Here is a 25,650-nt window from a genome sequence, read left to right as displayed (position 1 = left end):
TTTTCCCTGAGAAAGAGGAATCCAACAAAATTGTTTTCTATTCCTAACTGGGTCCAATGATTTCTAGCCTGTTCCACGCTAACAAAATATTGATAACAGTTTTATTCTAACCCTGAAACAATAATAGCATACTTAACGGCTAACAGTTTGACAACAGCATATGTTTCTAGTTAATTAACATTCCAGTTAATCAGCTTAGGATAATCTAATGAAGAAAAGACTGGTCCAGGGCAGCTGATGCCATAATAAATTTGTTAGTCTTCCAGGCTCCAGTTTTTGCCACAATAAAATGACACAATCACTTTTGTGGAAATAATTAAAAAAATGCATGCCAAAATTTTCCTTTCCGACTAATTCTAACAAACAGCCAGCAGTATACTGCATATAAGATCCTAATTTCATCATATTCTAATAGAGTAAGTCCAGCCACAGTTTTTAACAAATAACTTCAACAAGCAACAAACTGGCACTGAGCTGGTTGGAAAGGGGATTCCACAAAGAGGGTACCACGAAATTAACATCTTTCCCCCTGTTATTTACTCACCAAATACCAAACGATTCTTAGAATGGCATATTCTGATGCCCTTCTCATGAAATCCACACCAAATGAGAAGCCTACATGTTCTCCCTTCTATTCCACTTCTAGGCACCAGGATTATAGCCTAGGACTTTAAAGGGCTTGTCTTTATTTATTTTTTCATTAACCACCTCATCATTCTGGTTTAAGAGACAAAAAGTAAAAAATATAGCATATTGCAAGCATGGGTCCTACATAAAACATTCAACTTGAGCAGAGATCAATCAGCAGAAGTGTGTTCAGGGTAATTAAGAATCACTGCATACCTGCATCCTTCTGAATTTCTTCTTCCAAATAGGGCACCTGTCGGTAATCTTTAATTAATGGTGAGTTAGGCATCTGGGTCTCCAGGGAGAAGAGCCAACCTGTGTGGCCTTGGGCAAGCTGCACAATCTCAGGATGTTCCCAGAAGAAAGGATTGGTACAACACTTCTGAATACCCTCTGCCTAGAAAACCCTGAAAATATTTGCAATAAATCGGAATTGACTTGATGGCACACTTCTGTCTCTCTGTCTCTCCATCTATAAGATTTTTAGCTGGATTAAAAAAGACAGGTAATGACAACAATGATGTCCTGTCAATGATGTTGCTTCCAACTTATGGTGATCCTCCCAGGGCTGCTGCTGCTGCTGCTGCTGCTGCTGCTGCTGCTGCTGCTGCTGCTGCTGCTTCTTCTTCTTCTTCTTCTTCTTCTTCTTCTTCTTCTTCTTCTTCTTCTTCTTCTTCTTCTTCTTCTTCTTCTTCTGAGCGGTGGGGGGGAGAGACTTAGAAGTGGTTTTCCACTTCCTCCTTCTAGTGGCACTCTGTGCAGTTTGACAAACCCGTAGAGGAGGCAGGACATTTAACACCATTGTCCACAGGCACTTGGGTGGCACCTCTTCCTGGAGACACAATCAGATTTGATCTCCCTACTCTAGCACGTCAATCTACTGCACTGTATTGACTCTAAAACTACATGACTGCCAAGGAAGACCAGATGTATTTGCTGTTCTTGGCCACTTAATTTGTGAGCGAACAGTTGCATTCTAAAGGGGTGCAACAGAGAAATGTCCTCTGAATCTGTCTCGAAGGCAGTTACCTGGAGCAAAACTGAGATGTTATTTTGGGACCTGTTTCCACCCATTTACAACCACTTAGAACTGGGCTGAGATACAAATGAGAAATCTATACACATAGAAACACAGTGGTCAGAGTAGCCGATTCCAGTTAACAATGATATTTCCTTATTTTGAACCAGCTGAGGTTTCCACACAATTTTTAGAAGACACTTCCACATATCAAAAACGGCAAGAAACCAGACACTGTAGCTGTCTAGGATCGTTTCCATTAGCTGTTAGAATAACATCCCAGTGAAGTACAAATTAGCATATATGGGAAGAAACCCCACAAAGTGCTTCTCTCTGTCGTTTATCCTGTCCAATCACTCCAATTAAGTATATTCCAGCTAGCCATTTTTTAGGGACAGGATGGGTGATGTCAAATGGGACCAAATTTTGGGCCTTGGAATTCCAATACTTTCCCTCCTGCCAAGATGTTTCTAGGGACAATGACTCCCATTAAAATGTTAGTGAACCTACAAACTAGTTTAAACAAGGCAGCATATGTTTTGAAACATTGCAGATAAGATGGGAACGGCTGGGAGTTGCACAAACATTTTGTCAGTAACAGTGCTCCACTGATATTTTCACAACTTTTTTTAAAAAAATTGAAAGGAATATGGGATGTGTCTTGGGAACCAGTAAAAACTGGAGCTTGGGAAAGAGTGTGATGTGTGTTCCAGAAGCCATATAATGGCCATCCCTTTTCGAGATGGATTTGCAGAATGGTCCTTTTCTCTGTTGGCCTATTTTAGCCTGCAGCCACTCGTTCATCAATCAAATGGCAAAGCACAGTGGATACATCTGGGTAAGCATTCTACTTTGCCCATAACATAATTTTTATGGGGCTGTATTTATGTGAAAAATTAGCATTTTTTAAAAAAAATCCATTTGAAAATCTGATAGGCCTGTATTCACTACAGATTACATCCCGTTTTACACAGAAATGCCCATAAAAATCCACTATGGAACACTTACTATATTAAGAAGAAGAAATTCAGAAAAAACATAGGTACACAATGATCCTTCATTACCCTGAATACACGTTAGCACTCATTTGGATTTTTTACCCTGCTGACAACTGCTTTTCTTTCCCCTTTTACCTTTTAAAAGTCAGGCACAAAGATTTTCTTTTTCTTTAAAGAAGTAGCACTAAAGCGTGTTGCAAGATGTTTTCTGATTTTTATGACATGAGTAGATCCATTAAATCATGTCCAAATACAGAACATCCAGTTTGCTCAATGGATTTATGCAGCAGAGAGAAACAGTTGGATGTGGCCTTTGAACGACAACTGTCAGAACCTTTAGCCAATGGCCATGCCACCTGAGGGATTCTGGGACTGGTTGTTTGAAAGAAGTATACAGTAAGACCCCTCTATCCATGAGGGATCAGTTCAACGCTCCCCCTCTGTGGATGCTGATAAAAGCAGATTATAGTGATTAATGAACACTAAGAAGGCCTTAGGAATGGACCTAAATAAGATGGGAAACCTTGACATCTGAGTGTTCAGCCTGGAGGCAGGTGGTGCGTCACAGCCTCTCCCAATTTGAAGAGGCCCTTGTCCAGCAGGCCGAGGCCAAGAGGCAGCCCTGAAACCAGCAAAATCAGGGAGCTGGACAGGGGAAAGATTGGATTTGTCTTCAGTGTGAAAGAGATTGTCACTCTTGAATTGTCCTCCTCAGCCGCACTAGATGCTGTTCCAAGACTTCTATTCAGAGCATGTTACCATAGTCTCTCGAGACTGAAGAATGCCTACTACTCAGTGAACACTGTTTTTAATAATGGAAACTATACATAGCATGGTCTCTTGCTTCTTCTAGTGGCAAATTTTGGTAACTTCATCTTTAGAAATATATATATCTAGGATTTTTCTTTTAATATTTTTAATATTTTCACACTGTGGATAATTGAATCATTGTATCCTGTGGAAACTGGGATCCTACTTTATTTTCCAAGGTTGCCAAGAACTACAGTGTCATACCTGCAGAAAAATGAAATCTGATAGACAGCTGAAGGCAAGAGGCTGGGTTTGATTAGTCTGGAGATATAACAGCCTCCTTCAAATATTTGAAAAGCTCTCCTATAAAAGATGTCTTCTGTTGCTCCATAAAGTGTGACTCAAAGTAATGGATTCAAATTACAAGAAATGTGATTTCCCCTAAACTTTAGAAAGTGGTGAGTTTCTTTTAGAATAAAAGCTGCTCAAGAGTCAAACGGACTGCCTCTGCGGGTGGTGAACTCTCCATCATTGGAGGCATTTTAAAAAGAGTTTGGGTGATCAACCAGATAAATAACTGGGTGTGTGTCAAGTTCTATTAATAATTGGTTTGCTGATCTGACTGGAGTTTTGCCTTTGAACATTTAAGTTGAGGAGTCTGGGGAGGTAAGTGCCTCCCAAGGAAACCCTTCCCATGAACACCCTACTTCAGCAAAGAGTTTTATATCAGAGCCAGGACCTGTCAGCAGGGACACTAAAAGAACATGCTCCATAGAATCATAGAATCATAGAAAAGTGAAGTTGGAAGGGGCCTACAAGGCCATCAAGTCCCCTGCTCAATGCAGGATAAATTCTTAATATCAAATTACTGGGTCCTCACTTAGAATGTTAGAGTCATAGAGCTGTAAGGGATCCCAAAGATATTATTGACCAATTCTGGGTATTGTTATCAGGCTATTTGAAGGATCATATCACCCCATATGAGCCTCTTCAGCTTTTAAGATATTCTGAGGAGAGCCTTCTCTAGATTCCACCACCTTCCCAAGCTGGTTGGGTGAGAACATAAGAGAGGGCCTTCTTAGTGGTGGCTCCCAAGCATTGGAATCCATTGCCTAAAGAAGCCAGGTTGGCCCCTCCCTCTTGCCCTTCCACTGTCAAGCAAAGCCGTTCCCTCTCAAGGCAGGCTTTTAAGCAGTAAGCTACGTCAGGAATGCCGGTTTTGAACTTACAGATTTTTAAATGTTTTTAAATTGTTTTTGAACCTGATTTTTAAAATCTTAATATATGTTTAATTGTTTTTAATGTGATATTTATATCATGGTTTTTAAAGTTCTTGTTTTATCTGTGGTGGGCTTCCCTGGATCACCTACAGTGGCATATAAATAATATAAATAAAATAAATACGTAAATAAATATTACATACCTTGTCTTCAAGGATGAGTAAGATTCCTAGGTGTGTCCTTTCACCTTGCCTGAACTTTCCTGCACGGTAAAATCTTGGAATACCAGAATCTCCAAAAAAACATCAAATTGTCGGCTCCAGTCATTTTTACGTTATCCAAGCAAATGTTTTCAAACCTAGCTTTCAGACAGCAGAAAAATTGTATGTTTGTTGCAACTACCTTGCCTGGGAGAGAGAGGCCAGGCAATTTCTTGACCTATCTATTCCCATAATAGAGAGTATTACATAGGGAGGGAACATCTATCTGAACTCTATCACATTCTGATGCTAAACAGGTGTTTACAGACATTGTAAAACCAGTCACCTGCCTCAGAATGGGAAATGGTTCTGTAAAGTTTATTGGGTTAATTAGACACAATGGTTACCTTTAAAGGAAATATATTTATACATTTAAACTAAAACCAACTAACATCAAAGATGCCTCAGTGCACTTCACTGAGGTCAATAAATGAAGCTTTTTCTTAAAAAAAAAAAAAAGCCTACATAAGGACTGTGTTGGCGCTCTCTACTGGAATTCTAAGCACCTCACCAAAGTACAGATCCCAGGACTCCTTAGAATGGAGCCACGACAGTTAAAGTGATTTCAAACAGTAGACGTGAACGAGGTTGTTGTTGTTTAGACGTTTAGTCGTGTCCGACTCTTTGTGGCCCCATGGATCAGAGCACTCCAGGCCCTCCTGTCTTCCACTGACTCCTGGAGTTGGGTCAAATTCATGTTGGTCACTTCGATGACATTGTCCAACCATCTCGTCCTCTGTCCTCCCCTTCTCCTCTTGCCATCTCACTTTCCCAACCTCAGGGTCTTTTCAGGGGAATCTTCTCGTGAGATGAATTCTCATGAATTCTACTGGAATTCTAAGCACCTCACCAAACTACAGATCCCAGGACTCCCTAGAATGGAGCCACAACAGTTAAAGTGATTTCAAACAGTAGATATGAATGAGGTAGGGATAATGAAATGAAAATCATCTGAAATCACTGCTGGTAGTGGCCTAGGCCAATCTGACACTGATGCAGGAAATGCACAGTTAAGGCATCTCTGGGAGTGGTCATCCAACTTTCAGTTTAAAAACCTCTGAAAGGAAAGAACCCATCCCAGTGCCATGCAGTTCCCATTATCAGGAAGTTAATCTCCTTTCTTGTAATTTGAATCCATTGCTGTATATCCTACCCTCTGTAGCAGCAGAAAATGAGATTGCTACGTCTGCCATGTGACAGCCCTTCAGATGTCTGTGTATGGTTGTCAAATCATCTCTCAGTCCTTGGCCTTTTTCCTTTCCTTTTCTTTTCTCTCCTTTTGTTTGTCCTCAGAAAAGAGACAAAGCCCCTTGAGATAACCTTAAAAATAGCCTCCTAAGGTGACTCACTCTGTCCAAATACCACTGGAACATCTTTCAACTTCTAGATCTGGTTTCTCCAAAACACATTTGCCTCAATCACACTGTGTTACTACACTCATGCAACCTGAAGGTTTTTAGGGTTCATAGAGAAGTGGTATCCAAATACTGTTTTCATTGTGTAACTGGTTACAGAAAACGCTTCATTACCTTTTGGGCAAGTCCATGTGCAAAGGTGTAAGATGGCACAATGGTGCTGAAGGGAATGATTAGAGATCATAGAATCATAGAAAAGTGAAGATGGAAGGGGCCTACAAGGCCATCAAGTCCAAGCCCCTGCTCAATGCAGGAATACAATCAAGGCATATCTGCTAGGTTTTTCTTGAATGCCTCTGGGGTTGCAGCACTCACCCACTCCCAAGGTAATTGGTTCCACTGTTGTACTGCTCTAACAGTTAGGAAGTTTTTCCTGATATTCAACCGAAACCTGGCTTCCTTTGAGCCCATTGTTGTGTGTCCTGCACTCTGGGATGATCAAGAACAGATCTTCCCCCTTCCCTGCATGACAGCCTTTCAACTATTTGAAAAGTGCTATCATATCATCCCCCAGTCTTCTTTTCACAATGATCTGATAGGCGCGGTATAAAGAGAATAAATAAATAAATAATTTTCTCAAGGCTAAAGATGCCCAATTCTTTCAGCCTTTCCTCATAAGGCTTGGTTTCCAGCCCCCTGATCATCCTTGTCGCCCTCCTCTGAACTTGTTCCAATTGTCAGCATCCTTCTTGAAGCACAATACTCAAGGTGAAGCCTAACCTGTGCTGAATATAGGGAACAAGCACTTCATGGGATTTTGAAACTATACTTCTATTAATGCAGCCTAAAATAGCTTTAGCCTTTTTTTGTAGCCACATCACACTGTTAGCTCATATTTAGCTTGTGATCTATGACAATTCCAATATCCTTCTTGCTCATAGTTTTGCTGAGCCAGGTATCCCCCATCTTGTAACTGTGCAATTGGTTTTTTTCCCCTAGGTGCAATAATTTGCACTTACCCCTGTTGAATTTCATTCTGTTGCTTTTAGCCCAGTGCTCCATCCTATCAAGGTCATTTTGAATTTTGTTTCTGTCTTCTAGGGCATTAGCTATTCCGCCCAAGTTGATATCATCTGCAAATTTGACAAGCATTCCCTGCACTCCTGCATCGAAGTCATTAATAAAAAATATTGAAGAGCACCGGGCCAAGTACTGAGCCTTGGGGTACCCCACTAGTTACCTCCTTCGAGTTAGAGAAGGACCCATTAATCATTACCCTCTGGATACGATTCTGTAGCCAATTGTGTATCCACCTGACACTTGATCTATCTAATCAGGATATCATGTTGTAGTTTCTCAAAAGCTTTGCTGAAGTCAAGATATACTATGTCTACAGCATTCCCTCTGTCTGTCAGGGAGGTCAAGATGGGGACACACTGCCAAAATGGCAGTTTGTTGTGGTTCACGTTGTTTCTGATGAACTACAAATTAGTTTGTTGGTTTGTCAGGCTGGTTTGCCTGAGGCTATATTTTTTTAAGGATGAGCCCCATGCCCCCCACCCCCGTCCCACTGACCCCCTTTGCCTCCTTACCTGGGCCCACCAGTGGCAGTGGTGCCAGCACTGGAACAGAAGTTAAGGTTCCAGCAGGTCTGCTCTCTCTGCCTATGGACTTGCCTGATAGGCAGAGAGAGGAGACTAGCCGGGCAGAACCATGCCAGTAGGCTCTCTCTGCTTCCACAGGCACCAATCAGCGGATTGGCACCCGCAGACGCAGAAAGATCAGGCTAGCCTGACAGAACAGGAGTTTCCTTTCCGCTGCTGGTGACAGTGTTGGTGACAGCAACAGGACAAGGTAGGGAGGTAATGGGGGACAGTGGGAAGGGGGCAGGGGCAGGTTATGGGGGGCAGACACAGTGGGACCACTGAACAGCTTTGTGGTGGGCCCATAGGCAGAGAGAACCAGGCTGTGGGAACAGCCATTCCGGCAGCCTAGCTTGCTCTTTGGGCCCATGGCCAACAAAGGGATGAATGCAATTCTGGGCCTCTGGAATTGATGAATACAAAGTGATGAATATTAGACGAATCAACGATTTCTGATGAATGTTGTGATTCATTTTTAAAATGCCTCCTCGTGTCTAGAAATGATCCTTCTGCTAACACAGGTAGCCACATCTCCTCTTTTGCAAAGGACAGCTCTCCGTTTGATGAGCCACCAGCAGATGGGTCTCTTTCTAAAGAAGTCCTCCATTTGGGCATTTTGGTTTAAGTCTGATTTTGAAATGAAGAACCTAAAAGAGAATATCCAGGACCATGAAGCTGACCATCCACAAAAAAAAACTCCAGAGCACCAGAGTCAACAAAGCACACAAGTCAATTGTATGTTGATCAGGGTCCTCCTTTGTCCTCATTTTTGGTGATGGGGTAGGGGGCAACCCAATGGATAGCGTTGCAATAAATTTAATAGCCAGTTTGAATCACAGAATGTTTGGAGAGTACCAGAAACATCTAAGAAAATGCTAGAAATATTCTGTGCTCTGCTCATAAAAAAAGGGACTGCCCTGGGGGATGTTCAATAATTTATTTTGCCAGAGGAACAGTGGAATTTTCTAAATAAGAAAATACAACAAGGAGAAACTAATAAGAAAATCTACTCTTGTTGCTGTTGACTCCAATGCCCAGGAAAGCTTTCTGAGCATGATCTGCAGCAGAATGGATGCCTTACCAGTATCCCTTTTCACTTTCAGGTCTGGTTAACACATGTTACTGTCCATTTGTATTTCTGTCTCATCTAAATTGCACACCTTCTTAGATAAAAAAACAAACAAAAGCAATTTGGCAGGGAAAGGGACATAATGAGATGGAGAAAGGAAGGGAAGAAAGAGTAACAAGGAAAGGGTTGTGTTGTGTGCCAAGGAATAACATTGTCATCCACATGTGTGGACAGCTGTGGAGAGCCAGGAGCTGTCCCCATCTCACACATCACACTGCACCCCACACAGATCCTCAGCATTGAAGGTTGTTGTTGTGGGTTTTTTGGGCTCTTTGGCCGTGTTCTGAAGGTTGTTCTTCCTAACATTTCACCAGTCTCTGTGGCTGGAATCTTCAGAGGACAGCACCATCTCCTGAAAAGGACAAAAGCTGATCTCACAGCCATAAATACTCCACCCCCAAGCAAACTACACCAGAGCACAGAGTGTTGTCCTCTGAAGATACCGGCCACAGAGACTTGCAAAATGTTAGGAAGAACAACCTTCAGAACACAGCCAAAGAGCCCAAAGAAACCAACAACAACCATTAGATCCCGGCAGTGAAAGCCTTCGCGAATACATTGAAGATTGTCCTTGAGAAGAGTCAAGCAATATGGTTCCCCATTCGGGAGATGCTTCTTTTCCAGCGATGGAAGTTTGAGCCATTCTCAGCAGGCAACTTAGTGGCTGACGAGCCATGTGATTCCCACAAAGATGGCCATATGACCTGCTTGAGACAGGATGGTCTTCCATTTGAAGACCCATCTTCCTTTTGGGTGATACATGCCCTCCTTTCTTGTGACATGGACGAGGCCGCTCTCGCCCCCAACGAGTTTCTCTGGCCATGCAAGGAAAATAGAGGCTTTGTTTGGTAATGATATGTAATCAGCCCTATCTCGTTTTTTAAAGAAAAATGGTTAGGGAGAGGGAATCATTGTGTAAGAAATGCAAACCACACATACTAATATAATGACTAATACATGTCAGGAAGGATATGGCATAGTACCTCAATTCTGTCTGAAATTCAGGCATGATGTCAGTCCTAGTAATTGATGCTCTGAAAGCACTCTTCAGACCTTTCCTCTAAAATGACTGATTGTTGCCTAGCTAGATATTTCAACAAAGCTGCAGGGACTCCCGTTTATTTTCTTTCTTTATGTGCTTGTTCTTACTCAGCTGCAGAAAATACAAGGCACAGGATTCTTGAGTAGATATGGGCGTGAACCGCGGATTGGTGGTTTGGCCTGGTTTGGCATTGTACCCATGTAGGTGTTCTTCAGGCACTTGCACACCTCCCTCTCCTGCCTTCTCAGGGCAATCATCAACAGCATCAGTGAGCTTCCCTTCTCTGCCTCCTCCAGGTGATCGCCCACTCAGAGGCAGCACCATGGGCTTCCTTGCCCCGCCTCCTCATCTGAGTGGGTGGCTGCTGGAGGAGGTGGAAGAAGGAAGTGCTCTGCTGACAGTGAGTGGGCCATTGCCTAAAGGAGGCAGGGAAAGGAATTGTGCAGTGCTCACAGAACAACTTTGCGGGTGTCACACCAAGCCAAGCCAAACTACCAAACATGGTTAGTGCCCATTTCTATTCTTGAGCAAAAAAACAGGGGGGAAAAGGGGTGTGTGGACAATAAATAAGGCACACCATGTCTTTTTTATTGGTTCAATTTATATCCTGTCTTCATCTCAGTGCTGTGTCCCAAACTAATTACCTATTCACAGTCTTGTGAAATATGGTGAGCTGTAGTATTTTTTCCACTTAAATTATAGCGATAATGTCTAATTGCAATATTTGAATATTTTAGTTCAATTAGCATATGCAAATTTAATGCAAATCTTCCTTCTGGGGGAAGAATGGCTTCTTTTTTGGTGTTCCTTGTCCTTTTTTGATGACCTTTGTGTATTGATTTTATTCGATAACAAAGCTGTGGCCACCCTCATTCCCACCCTTGTTGCAATAGCTCACGGCAGGCTTTCACAGGCTTGTTGCTGCAAAATGCCTACACCCAAACAGGACTTTGAGACCACTTGTCTGTCCGCAATCTAGGAGGCATGGGGATCTTATTCTTCTTAGGAGAAAGAGAGAAAGAGAACAACCAGATTGAAATAGAAAGGTCTGTTGCAGACTTCTCACTAGCTGGCACTTGCAGTCTCAATAACTCACTCTGAGACATTTATAAGAGAAAGCATAAACACGTTGCATTTACTTACGGTTGAAGAGATCAAACAACAAACTGACAAACCTGACTGCTTTCAGCAACAGGACTTCAGCAGATTCTATAGTGGTGGTGGGAGTAATCAGCAGAGAGGCAGGGCTTTCTTTGAAATCAAGAGTGGGAAGGAATGATTGGCTAGCGATAGATTGACAGTCACCTCAGCAAATTTCTCATGGGATTTATCATTAAAAGGTCCCTTCCAGCCACATCTACTAGAGGCAGCGTGCAAGGTGGTGAAAACGTCCAACAGGAGCAAGCACTCCTCCTTGAGAACCTGCAAATATTTCACCATCTAAGTGTGGCCTTAGTAACCAGATGGATGATATATACATTGTCCCATACACACTCACACACAAGAGTTACATTAGCCTAAATCTCATATGATTCCGGGGGAGGTTAGCTAACAAAGGTGAACAGCTCCAAAAGTTTGGTCTTTCAGATGGGAGAGATAAAAGACCTGAGTCTTTCACTGCACAGCAGTTTTATACTCACGAGGGTGTGATTAGACAGAGAAATGGCTTACATTTTGGACCACACGTGGCACAGTCCAGTGTGAGCTGTTTCCTGGCAACCACACGATGTATGTGAGATCATGAACCAGCCTGACCCTGATCGGTGCCCAAACTGGACCTTTTTTGGCCCAGCAGTAGGACGACTCTTTTTCCGAGATCAAGATGGAGTAATTCCTCAAATGACGGAAGGATCACTTTAAGAGGCAGTTCACGTCTCTTTTTCCAGTGTGACCCAAAGCAATCCTTTTTTGTAATTGTAGCAGGCCACTCTCAAGCCTTTACCCATCCAGACCTCTAAGAGTGCTCACTACCTTTCACCAAAACTGCTGCCACCAACCTATCCTTAAAATCAAAAGGACAAGTGTTTCTTTCAAAACAAATAAAGTGTTTATTGATTACACAAAAATAAAGGGAGTAAATCACATGTATAAAATCAAGTTATCAATCACTGTTTATAAGACACTAGCTCACACAGACGTTTCCCCTCACTGACAGGCTCTTTCTCACTCTCTCTATCAATCTCTCTAATCACTCATCTCTCAAACTGATCTGAACCCTTCTCACACATCACCCACACCTTATATAACCCAGCTCCTCCCACTTCTGCACCACCCTCCGTCCTCTCATTGGCTGAGGTTCCCCTGCCCAGCTGTGATGGACAGGTGAGAGCAGAGCTGAATGCCACAGTAATCTGCTCCCATCCTCATTCAGTCCACCTCCTTCTCTTCTGTAGGACTGTTTTCCCCCTAAGGTTGGGCTAACTTCGTCTTAATCTTAGAACTGCACAGCTGGATTAGTCTGAGCCACTGTCAAGGAGGGGTCAAACTCCCACTTCTTGACTCTGTAGCCAGAAACCTAAAGCACTGAGTTATCCACCAGCTCCTCCTTTTCCCTTGTTATGAGGAAAGAGGTAGTCAGGAAGCCTTTGATAAGTCCAGGACAGCCCTCCTTTTATCCTTCAAAGTGAAGAGGGTAGAGAAACGGCCTGCAACACCAGTTGTTATCTTACATTACCTCAGGATACTGATGCTGAGTGTATGCAAAACACTTCTCATTCTTCATTGTTTCCTGAATCTTGCCATACCAAATCTCTTATACCAGCAAGATCCCCCAGCTTCTGACAAAAATGAGTCCCCGGACTTGTTTTCTCTGTGGCTTCCCCCATACCCTTTTCGCCCTTTTAACCCGTTCCTCACAAAATGGCTCAGGAATCTTGTGGCAACAACAGCAAGAAAAACCTGCCATTCTGTGGAGGAATTGTAATAATTCTGCACAGATGGGCATTTCTTCCAGAAAGAGAAATGGCCATAAAACATCTGAGGATCCCCACATGGCTTCTTATGAGATTTATCATTTTAAAAAATAAACTTGCACAAGTCTTTCTTAGATTGTACAGAGGACTTTGATTGAAAGGAGAAAAAGAGGGCTTCCTACCCCCTTGGTTTCTTGCCAAGAGGGACAGGCTATGAGATTCACATCCCCACCTTAGGAGCTTTCTTTCCTTTATGAGGTCAAAGGACAAATCTGACCCAGGTCACAGACTATCTGGGTTAATTTTACTGAAGATTTTTCCAGTTGCTCAAAGATTCCTTCCCTGGAAAAGCCGAACAGAAATCTACAGGCTTCCCCAGGGCAAAAGGGAACTCTAAAGAGCCTAAGTATCTGAAGAGGAGGGATAGAACATCTGAAATTAATTTTAATTCAGTGTTAACACTGCCAGCTGATGATACCATCGGCTTCCACCGGCATAAATTTATGCAATAGGATTTTGCCCACTACATGGCAAGTGAAAGGATGCAAAACAAAAGAAAGAAATGCATTTAGGTCCAATAAAGTGATAACATCTGGCTTAACACAGGAATTCCTTTCCCTCTGGTTATCCTTTCCCACTCTTAACATGGCTGTCCAAAAATATTGAGCTAAAACTTTAGGATAGTGACTGTGTTGCTTGGGAATGGTGGCTTATGAGGGTCTGTTTTGAGATTTTGTAGTCTAAAATGTATTTCCCCCACCCAAGTTTTTTTTCCTCAATTTTGTTTTCTTTTGATTTGTTTTTGACTCTGTAAAAATATTCTTCTGAGAACATTCTTATACCCAAGGGCTTGTTTGGGTGTGGGTGAGTGATTGGGCGAGTAGGGTGTAAATGGGCGGGCAAGCAGGTGAGTGAGGGGTGGCTGGTGAGCAAGCAAGGTGGGCAGGCAAGGGGGTGGGGGCAATGGGAAAGAAGAGCAACTGGGCAGGCAGGCAAGTAAGTGAGGGGAACAAGCAGGTAGGAGAGTGCGTGAGTAATCAATTGGCGCAGGTGAATGAGCGAGGGGGAGAGAAGATGAGCAAAGGGATGAGTGAGCATACAGGGGGAGTGAGCGAGTGAGTGAGCAATTGGGTGTAGCTGAGCAATCAGGCTGGACTGAGCAATCAAGTGGGCACCAGCTTTTTCGGTAAGTGCAGTGCTTTTAAAAAATCCTGTTATCTAGTATAGCGCTATATCAGTTAGCAGGAATTTTCTTAGAAAGTAAATGGGACATATACATATGTGGAATTGGTTCCAATGAATTGATTCCAGATCTACCGCAAAATAAATAGACCTTTGGCAGAGAAGCAGAAAAGCTCACTCCTCTGGCACAGTACTCCACGAGAGCACGAACCTTGTCTGCATGCTAAAAATGTAATCTCTTTTTTAAAAAGCAAAATCCGGTCCAACAGCAGGTTTTATTGTCAGTGTAGTATAACCCTCAGTCATTTTATTGCGGACACCGCAGCAGATTTATGCAGACCATATCTTTGTCATGTAGATAAGTGAAAGCTCTTATTTGCTGCAGGACTATTTATATGTTTGTATTGATTTGCTCATATCTGTTGTGTCCTCAGTAGTCTCCTTCCTTCTTGCCACTGTTCATGTGTTTGCCTCCCCCACCAAACAGATGTGGTGCTTGATAATAATAATAATAAAAAGCAGCCTCCCCTACGGTTGCTCTGATAAATCATACTTAACTCATCTAGGCTAATCTAAAGAGATTACCATTTCTCTAAAGCTATTTAGACAAGGAAAGCCTAGCGTCTAATTAAATGTGAGCTTCAGAGAGCTAACAGGGCATCGTTACTGCTCAAAAGCATTCATTAAGAAAGAGAAATGAACCTTCCTGCTCAATGTGTCACTGGTTCTGAGGGTTTTCTTTCCACCTTTTCAGCTGATTCCCTCCCCACCCTCAAATTAGGCAACCATAAGCCATTGGGGGGAATCTGGCTCCTTGTGTCACTTATGCTATATGTGTAACAGCATACCTAGTCCAATACATGGTAGACTGTCTCATAGCAGGAACATCTTAGAGAAATCATATAACACCAGTTCTAAAAGAATTGTATTGGCCACCCATAAGCTTCCAGTCTCAGTTCAAGATGCTGCTAATGATTTTCAAACTCCCAACATCTTTTGTATATGTGTGTCCGTGTGTGTGTGAAAAATTGATGGACGGACTCTCCATGTATATACTGCCCAACTGTTAAGTTCGAGGGGGGGATCATCACTATGCCTCACCACTGAGAGTGGTACAGTATATGGAGATATGTTTTGAATGTCTGGTTAAAATTCTCTTTTTCATACACAGCAGAAGTACAGAGACTCACAGAGGAGAATGATTTCAAGTTCCTCACATAGTCTGTCCCCTTCTCATTAACTGGCACTTACAGCCTCAATCCTTCGTGCACGGCAGGAGAGGAAGCTGAAGATGTTCCATATGCGTTGTCTCCGACACATTTCTGCTATCACCTGGCAGGACAAAGTTCCAAATAAAGTAGTCCTAGATCGAGCTGGAATTTTTAGCATGTATACATTACTGAAATGGTGATGTCTACGTTGGCTTGGGCATGTCATGAGAATGGCTGATGGTCAGATTCCAAAATATCTCCTGTATGGAGAATTAGTGCAGGGAAATCGCCCCAGAAGGAGACCACAGCTGTGATACAAGGATATCTGCAAGTGAGATCTGAAGGCCTTAGGAATGCACCTCAACAGATAGGAAACCTTGACATCTGAGCATTCAGCCTTGAGGCAGGTGGTGCATCACGGCCTCTCCCAATTTGAAGAGACCCTTGTCCAGCAGGCCAAGGCAAAGAGGCAGTCCTGGAAGCAGCCAAATCAGGGAGCTGGACAGGGGACAGATTGGATTTGTCTTCAGTGTGAAAGGGATTGTCACACTCAAATTGACCTTCTCAGCCACACTAGACGCTGTTCAAAGTCCTCTATTCAAAGCACATTCCCATGGTCCCTCGAGACTGACGGATGCCTAATCTAACATAATCTCAATAGCTCACTCAGAGACATTAGTAGTAGAATGAAGAAAAATTAGAGATGGGGTATTCATAATTGTATACGATTATGAATACCCCCGCACAGCTAGACATAACGAGGGTCCGGCCCCCTGAGGCTGAACCATCTACTCACATGTCCGCCACCAGCTTCGGCTCCACTCTCCCTTCCAATTTTTCTGGAGCTCCCGATCGGCTAGCCACTCATCAGCCCTGCAGAGAGACTCGTCTTCCCTCCTTCTGCCAAGAGTGGATAGCCAACCAGGAGCTCCAGAGCGATTGGAAGGGAGAGCAGAGCCGGCTCCAGTGAATATGTGGGTGGATGGTCCAACTCCATGGGCTCGGCCCTCATTATATCCAGCCATGCAGGGGTATTTGTGTTCATATATGAATACGACTACCCCCAACTCTAATAAAAATGTTTCATTAATTCCAGTTGTGAACAGATAACAAACTAATTAACAACAAATAACTGACTTCAACAGACAACAGAGATGGAAAGAGTACTCAGCAGAGAAGTGGAGTTCTCTTTGGAGCATGAAGGAACGATTAGTTACTGCTGGATAGATTGACAGTCACCCTAACTCAGAAAGGTCTCTCCCAGTGAAACAAATTACTGGCAGCATGGGAGGTTGTAAAAACTCCAAGAGTTCAAATCAAATCAGTTCAGCTCAATCCATTTCTTCCTGAATGCTTACAAATTTGGAGAGGATGACCGAACTAACTCTAAAATTTGCAAAAGGAAGACACTGTGTTCATGGTTTGGATTTAGCATTGGGGCCAAGATCTTTCGCTTCCCTCCTCTGATGTTTAGGGACACAAGAGTACCATCACTCCCAGGCTAGACAACCAATAGCTATAGTTAATGGGAGTTGTAGTGCAATAACATCTAGGATCCTGATGTCCTGTTGAGCAGAATATAAAGGAAGAAAAAGAACAGAAGCTGGTACAAATTAGAGATGAAACTAATTTATGAACACATTTGAAATGAATTTTCACATTTGTTCATGTATGTCCATACAGTAAGCTTAGGGATCCTATTATAAAACAGGAGATGTATGCTTTTCTACTCTCTGGTGACCTCTACATTACCCCACATTCCCTCTCGCTCTTGCAAGGAACAGTTTCTGGACTCCCACACACCTCATGCTTCAGTGCGCCTGACTTTGGATCAGATAAATGCACCAGGTATATTTGCCTTTCTGGTATGACTTCGTCAGATCTCTGATCTGCCTCTAAATCGGTGATGGCAAACCTTTTTAAGCCTGAGTGCCCAAACTGAAAAAAAAATCACCACCCAGGAGGCGATGGGCAGCGGTGGTAGCAGTGGCAGAAGCAGAAGTGGTGGCAGAAGGAGGAATCCCAGGCACAGCGGTTGCCTCCAGACTCCACTACGGATCTGCCTCCAGTCATGCCCATCCCCACCAGTGCCAGCTGCTCCAGATCCTGCCCCAGTGCCTGTCGAGGCGCCAGCACCCTGGCTGCAGCCGCCTCCTCAGGCCTGGCTGCCAGGGGTAGCGATCCGGTGACTTATGGCTTGTGCGCCCACAGAGAGGGCTCTGCGTGCCAGCTGTGGCATGCGTGCCATAGGTTCGCCATCACTGCTCTAGAACCTGATTCTAGGCTGCCCTTACCTGCTATATCTATGGTTACAAGTGCTTTAAATGTGATCATTAGTGATGGCCATGAACTCGAAAAATGATGAATCAGGGTGGTTCAGTATTATCTACAAACCCTGGAAAAATGAACCAGTTTGTGATTTGGTTCCCCCCCCTCCGAATCGTGCATGGAGGATGGGGCCCTAATGCCTTCAAACCCTCTGCCACCCACCTAACCCTAGCCCCATTTCCCACTGCCCCATTGCCTCCCTACCTGGTCCTCTTCAACTTCTTCCACTGCCATCTTTAGAAACAGTGGTCCAGCTACCCTTCCGGGAGTGGGGCTGCTGTCTCTGCGCATGCACATGCCTGTCAGCTGATAGGTGTGTGAATGCACAGAGACAGATGGCTCACTGTCTATAACAATGGTGGTGGAGGAGAAGGACAAAGAGGAGGCAGTGGCAGGACCGAGTCGGGAGGTGATGGGGGCAACAGGAAGGGGGTGGGGCATCCATTTTGCCAAAAAAGAAGGAAAAATGGGGGAAAAATTCAAGAGTCCACAAATCTCTTTCCTGCTTTAAATAAGTAAAATAGATCTGTTCCCCCCTGCAATGAGTTCATGAAATAAGGCTGTGTGTTTGTCAGATATGCAGGAGTGCTCTTCCAGAACAGATTTAGCACTGATTTGTTGTGCATCTATATGCAGCCAATTAGTTAGCACCTTGTCAGATGGTGGAATACTTTTTCACCTTTTAATACAAAATAGTTTCTTGAATGCAACACTTCTATAACTGGAAATAATCACATCAGGTTAGCATATGCTCATATTTTTACACATTCAGAATTAGAGGCTTGCTACTTCTCTCTCAAATTTATTTCAGATGATATAATATAAGGGCACAATTAAGCCAAGGTCAAGTCCATGAAAGTGTTGTTCATTACAAAAGTTAGGCATACAGTATACTGAGTTATTTCCCTCTGGAAACAGCATAACTGAAAACTGCATGTCTTTTGCTGGATTGTATCCTCTGTATTTATTATTCATCACTTATGTAAAATCTCACTGCATTTGTTGAGCATTTCTTCATTAAAAGTCATCTAAAGCAAATGCATGTGATGTAGAACACAGCAGCACCCTATATATCTTGTTTAACATATATGATTGCACAAAGCTCTTAAGAAACTTTTTATTACATTATTTCTTTGAAAGTCTACTGAAAAGAAATATTAAGGAGTTTATCCAGTATTTCAAGCCATTTATCATACTTACAATTGATTTTGTAGTGGTAATAATGCCTTAATGAAATGTTTCTGAAATGAATGCTTTAAAAATATGGGAAAATGTAACAGCTGGGGCTAAATTAAAGATAGAAAAGTAATATGGCTGCATGAGAGTGCAGCAACCATCTTGTGCTGGCAGAGCAAATCAACATTCTCTAAGGCAAATCTAAAAATGAGGGCAGCCCAAACAAAATATATATATATAATTTTGGAACTGGGTTTCAGATCAGTGCCAAATTTGGCACAGTTGTAGCAGGCAGTCTGCTATTGACCTGGACTAAATTTGGGGATATTTAGGTAAAGGGTTTTCATGTTATGATTTTTTAAACATAAAACTTTTTATTCCCACCCCCATGCAGAAATAATCAAACCCCTAAATATCCCCAGATTTAAAGCCATTCACATAAATTGAAAAGACCAATCTTGTTTATCTTGAAAGAGAATGTTTGGCCTGACCCACTGTTTTTTTAATTTAGAAAGAGTCAAGGCTTCAGGGACTGAAATATTGATCCTTAAAAAGGTCTTTGAAAGGGGGAAATAGTACTTTGTTATAAGGTTGAAAATGTGTGGTACAGGCTAGTCAGCAGGAGCCTTACAAAATGAAAAATTATATATATTGTAGGCAGGGATGACAGATATTTAGAAAGGCCCAGAAACAGACTGAAAATACAAGTTTTCTTTAAAGATTCCTGTCATGGTCTTTGTTCCATCCATATTATCATTATACAATTGCTTGGTAATTTAAAAAAAACCCTCCTAAGATGTTATATACCATCAAGTCACTTCTCATGTGTGATGACTACATAAATTAATGACCTCCAAAATGCTCTGTCATTAACAGTTCTGCTCAGGTCTTGCAAATCAGCAACATCTCAGATTAGGCTGTTCTTCCTTCCTAGTCCCCCTCCTTTCCTAGCCAAATTGTATTTTCCAGTAGGTTCTGCTCATGTCTTGCAAAATAACAGCTAAGGTTCTCTTTATTGAGACAACCTACCTCATACTAGGTCTATTTATGTTCAGGCTTGATTTGATTGAGTACCCACCTTCCCCCCCCCTTTCTGACTGCCTGTGGTACCTATAAGGCTCTCCTCAATACCACATTTCAAATGAGTGGATTTTTGTCTTGTCCTTGTTTTTTCCTTCACATAGTATGGATGATTTTGACTTTGGTTTCCACTGAAAATCTTTGCTCACTTCAAACCCTCCCATTTTTGTTTCAAAATCAAAGGAGACTATTTAAAAATATATATACAGGAACTATGTTCCTAGAGCAAGAGTTTGAAATTGGAAGATAGCTTTCTAGTCTGCATTCTGCAAAGCAGGCATGGCAACAGTAGTTTACTGGAGAGGCTAAAGGGTGTCTATGTCTTTCCATTGTATGTGTTTTACTTATTCATATCTTTGCTTAACCATTTCATTAAGTCCAAAACAGCCCCTCAAAATATTTTGGCACAGAGGGACTGCAACCACATGACAGCTGTTCTTGGTTCTGCCCTCCGTCAGCAACCGTATTATATATCATGAACTCTTCTGTGATTCTCTAGCACTGGATAATTGTACATGAGGGAAACTACTGTACCAGTCTGTCTGTAGTTTATGCATATGTCCATTTTAAAAAATTCAAGAAATGTAATTCTTTAAAGACCCTCCCTTTTATGAATCTGAGATATTGTCCTTCTGTATCCACAATTCAAAACTGCAGGAAATGGCCTGATATTGCTGCACAATATCATCAGGGCTGTTTTTCAACATGTTCTCTAGGTATCTATTGCATGGAGCCACAAAGTAATCAAGATGCCTAGAAGAAATGGTTGAAAGCATAAGAGGGTATCATGTAGAACATCTTGGCTGCTGAGATGAGAGTCATCAACATTCAGGCTATTCTTTGCTATGTGAAGTTTGGTATCCTTTTTCCAAAATCCCCAGTGATTCAATGGTCCTGCACTAGTATGGCTTCCTGCAGTGCGCAATGGTATTTGAGCCAACAGATGCGAAATGGGCTATTTAAAATAATCCCTATCTCAGACTATCCCTGCCTGAGAAAAGCTTGCAAGCAGAAGACAAGGCTTTCAACTTATAGTTCCTCCTAATAAGTTAACTGTCTGTGTGCTGCTTGCTTTGGACGTGGAACCATTTTCAGAGAGTGACTGTCCAAACACGTTCTGATCCCAGCACCGTCTCTAAGCCCAAAGACTTTCAAACCTGACCACTAAGAGTCAAAGACTGTTCCTCTGTCTTGGTTGCACCATGTCTTGATGTCGTCTTTCTGCCAACAGAAAATAATTATGCTGGTGTTAAAAGAAGTTAATTGCTATGTGAGATAATTACATCCTGCCGATCTTGGAAACATTTAGCCAGTACAAAAGAGGTTTCATTTCCAATTTGTTCATTTTGTTAAATCATTCATTTTGTTGGGGTTCTGCTTCAGGGACATCTCTCCTGACAGTTTTCTCGCCGTGCAGTCGTAGATCTGTGAAGTTCTAGAGGGGCATCTAGTCAAATGCTCAGCCTCAAAGGAGAATCTTCTGCACATCTGTGACTGAGAGTACTAACCAACAAAGCATGAAATTTGCACAAACAGAAAGCAGATGTGATTAAGGCACTGCATCTCCAGAGGGTTGAAAAGTTACTCTGGGCCTATCGATATAACATCAGAGCAGGATCTAGTGGGAGGTTTTTTTTCCCTGACACCGATTGGTGTGGGTATAATTTCTACTGCATCTAGAAATGGGTTAAATAACATTTTCCCATGCTTTGTAGTGATGACAATCTTGCCTCACCCCACAGGGGTAAAGAGAAGAAAGAGCCTGGGAAGGATGGGAAATCATTGCTGAGGTGGTGCTGAGGCAGGAAATGGCCACCTGTCTTCTATGAGGAGGGTTGGAGGCATGCCCTCTGGGCAGTCTTAGAAACAGCAGTGGAAGAAATACAGGCCTTTTGAGCCTTGAAGAGATTTGTCATTTGGAGATGACAACAGTTGAGCTGTTAGTATTCATCTGTCCTTGAATTTCCGTGTCGATGGTACACCCTGTGTGCCTGAAGGAGGTTGTGAGGTGAGGAAACGTTTGCAGAGACTTGGCCCAATCCTGGCAATTCTCTGTCACAGGACCTATCAGGGTGCCCAATTGCCTCAACTCAAATTGACGGAGTCTGTGGTAAAATTCCCCTGGGTGAGTGAGGTTCATTGGAGACTGGCAGGACTGGGTGTTTTTCTCCCTGCCTTAGACGTTGTCTGGTTCTACAGGAGATAGGTGCTGTGCAGCAGAGAAAATCCAATATTAATCTCTTTTCACCCCCTTGGGAAGGCAAGCTGAGATGCGAATAAATTGAGTGCGTATCAAAACTGAGGCAAGAACCGAAAACCTGCCTCTTCACGGTTGTCTCATCCTCTAACACCATTTCCTATGGGCATGATTTTTTACTATGTCTGGGCATATAAGGCTTAAATGTTAACCTCCGCATGTTTTGCTGTGACATCAATGACAGTCCTGCCTCACCCTACAGTCAGAAATGAAAAAGAAACAGAAATGTGATCGCTAACAAAGTGGTTATAGTCACATATAACTACTGTAGGTCGTTCATAGATCACAACACATATTTTATAAAGATTTGAGGGTGGCTTCCTTCTGCTTTGGATTGAGCTCATCTTCTTCTTTAGAAGGCATCAATACTCTCATTCCTTTTCCCCAATTTTTAGTTGCATGGTGTCTTTTTCATCTTTAGACGTTTAACCCTCTGAAGGTAATATGTAACATGGCTGATTTGTAGGGGGCATCACTCCATGAATGTCCCAGACTATTTGCCCTGTCTCATGGGCACTTCAAAAACACACAGACAGCCCTGAGTAGGTCCATATTTGCACATTTGTCTGAAGACATTGGACATCCCTGAATATTACATAATAAATAGAATAGAAGCAGCAGAGAATATATGAATTACACTAGAACTAATCCAAAACAGGCTATGCTATATAAGTGCCTTTGCCCCAAGCCAAAGCAGACAAAGGTAAGGTATAATGGGATCTGTAGTCTGGAGGTACTGGGACCTTATATAGTAATCTTAGAACTGCAGAGCTGGAAAGGGCCTCATGGACTATTGACTCTAGCCCCTATCAAGGAGGCACAGTGGAAGATTGAACTCCCAACTCCATAGTCAGATACCTAAGCCGCTGAGCTATCCAGCACTGATGTCTATCCTTATCCTGTAATGGCATGACCCTGGTAGAATTCCTACAGTACAAGAGATTGCAAGAGGACCACCAAGCATTTGAGCAAAATATAAGAATTTGCAAGAGAAGGAAAACAACAAGATCTTGGCTATCACGTCCTGCTTTGTGTACCCTAAAAAAACTCACGGCAGGATGCCTGTAAGCATCTTTTTCCTGTGAGATATTGCTTCTTCTCTGTTTATTCTGCTAAGGACCAGGGTTATAGAATGTAGATGTCTCTGTTTTTAAGTACTTTTCCGAATATAGATTAGATCAACAATAAATATAACCAGCTTCTTTCAAGAGGGCAACAAGATTACCAATTTAGGATCATAATGAGATTGAGTTGAAGTCACATTGATTCCCAGGCCTAGGTACACTTTTTATCATTAGGAGAGATTATTGCATTCCTTCTCATCTTCTTTTTTTTACAAGTCTCTAATCTCATTATACCTTTTGTCATCCGAATGATTAAGTGAGAAGCTAATGCGAAATGCTGAGTGAAATACAGGACAACGCCATCACTGGGCCTTCTTCACATGGAAGGAAGTCTTATTAGCTGGTGGTTTTCTCCTTCTTCCTATGCCGTTCAGTATCAAGGCTATAAACAGAAGGTGCAGCCAACCAAATCACACAATATTGGAAAAGGTCAAAGCAATTTGACACGTTCTTCTAATTTATGGGATGCCGTTTGCAAGTGCTAAAACTCAGATGCCTGGTTTATGTGGACAAGAGTTAATGAAAATAGAAAGCATTGCCAAAAAAAAAGATAAAAAAAGAAGAAAGAACGATTGCATTATCATCAGCAACGGTTCAAAGATGTAAGAAGCTATAAACCTTTAGTGGTTGTTATCTTTACAAAGCTAATACATGTAGATTCACACTAAGCTCCTTTTGAGTAACACAATGGTCCAGTGCACTTTGAAATATTAGAGAGCAGTAGATAATCTCACCCACAATCTCTCTGTAACAACAAAAGATAACAGCCTAAAACAAGATTCTCACAAAGGGGAGTTCTTTTATTTTTAAAATATACACTTCAAAGAAAGAATCAAGTACATACATTAGAGTCAAACTAAATGACATTGTAGCAGATATATCTTCTTGTGGATGTGCCCCAATCATTTTATACCCCCAACTCTCATGTGAAGAGAGGGGTGTGAAGAACTGGGTTTGAATTTCTTTTTAGGGCAGGGGATTCTGGAAGTTATTGTTGCAGAATTTTGACTTTCTGGTAAAATTCTGTTTCTGTTACACAGTGGAAGTACGTAGAGATCTGCAGAGGAGAATAGCTACAAGTTCCCCAGAATCCAGCACTTTCTCATTAACAGGCACTTAAAAGTCTCAATAACTCACTCTGAGACATTTGTAAGAGAAAGGATAAAAAGCATTTATATACTTACAATTGCTTGTAATTGCAGGCTTATGTGTGCTGCTTTCTTTACACATACATCAACCCAACAGATCAACAGCAAACAAACTGCTTCCAACAGATTAAAAAGAAGAAGAAATCACTCAGCAGAGAGGTGGCGCTCTCTTTGAAATCAAAGGGCAGAGTAATGATCGGTTAATACTGGATCAATCGAAAATCATCTCAGCCCAGAAAAGTCCCTCCCAGCCACATGAACAGACATCATGTGAAGCTGCAAACAAAACTCCAATAGTTACAGTCCTTGGTACTGAGCCTTTTCTGCCACTTAGGTTCCAACAGTCTTTTTCAAACTAAAGTAGATGTTAGCTTCGTAATTAGAAGCAGAGCTTCTTTAAGAGGTAAAAGACATTGGTTGATCCTACTTCAAGATTTCCACAGTTCTAGAATTTGCAAATTCGATTGCATTTGTTTCGTAATTCGTTATTAGGAGACAAACAAAGGATTTCATTTGCATGTTGATGGTGCAGACATGGCAACTTCAGAGGAGTGTTGTCTCTAGAGAGACAACCGAGAATCTTCACAGATACTTGACCACCTTCTAACTGCAAAGCTGGTGCATAGCCCTATATATCAGAGATATTTCAATATTGCAGAAATGATTCTATAAATATCTCTCTCATCTTACCTCAGCAAGGCAATTGGCTTTAGGAAAAACCTCCCCTTGAGACCAATGAGAGGCCAACACTGTAGGCATGATTTGTTACTGTGTCTGGAAATGTAAGGCTTAAATCTCACTTCTCCATGTTAATGACCTCACCTTCCCCAACAGTAGTATTCAAAGGGAAACAATATGTGATTGCTAATAATGTAATTATAGTCCTACATAGTTAGGCCTTTGTTGTTCCCATGCCTGCAAAACATTTTTTTCCAGATTTGAATTAAAACACGCATCCATCACATTCTATACAATGGGGAATTCTACATTTCATTTGAACATTCACATTTCCACATTTTCATTTATGCCAATAGCTATTCCTAAGGGGCAAACATCTCTCTCTTTCTCCCGACAATGCCCTGGAAATGATGCTAGATTATGACATATATTTCCTATTCCCATTGGGCATCTATTTAGAAATAAAAATAAATAAATGTGCAGCATCAGAAGTTCCCTACTATGGCTTGGAA

The sequence above is a fragment of the Pogona vitticeps genome, chromosome 1, assembly GCF_051106095.1.
Source record: "Pogona vitticeps strain Pit_001003342236 chromosome 1, PviZW2.1, whole genome shotgun sequence".
NCBI classification, from domain to species: Eukaryota; Metazoa; Chordata; class Lepidosauria; order Squamata; family Agamidae; genus Pogona; species Pogona vitticeps.
Note: the sequence above shows the minus strand (reverse complement) of the source record.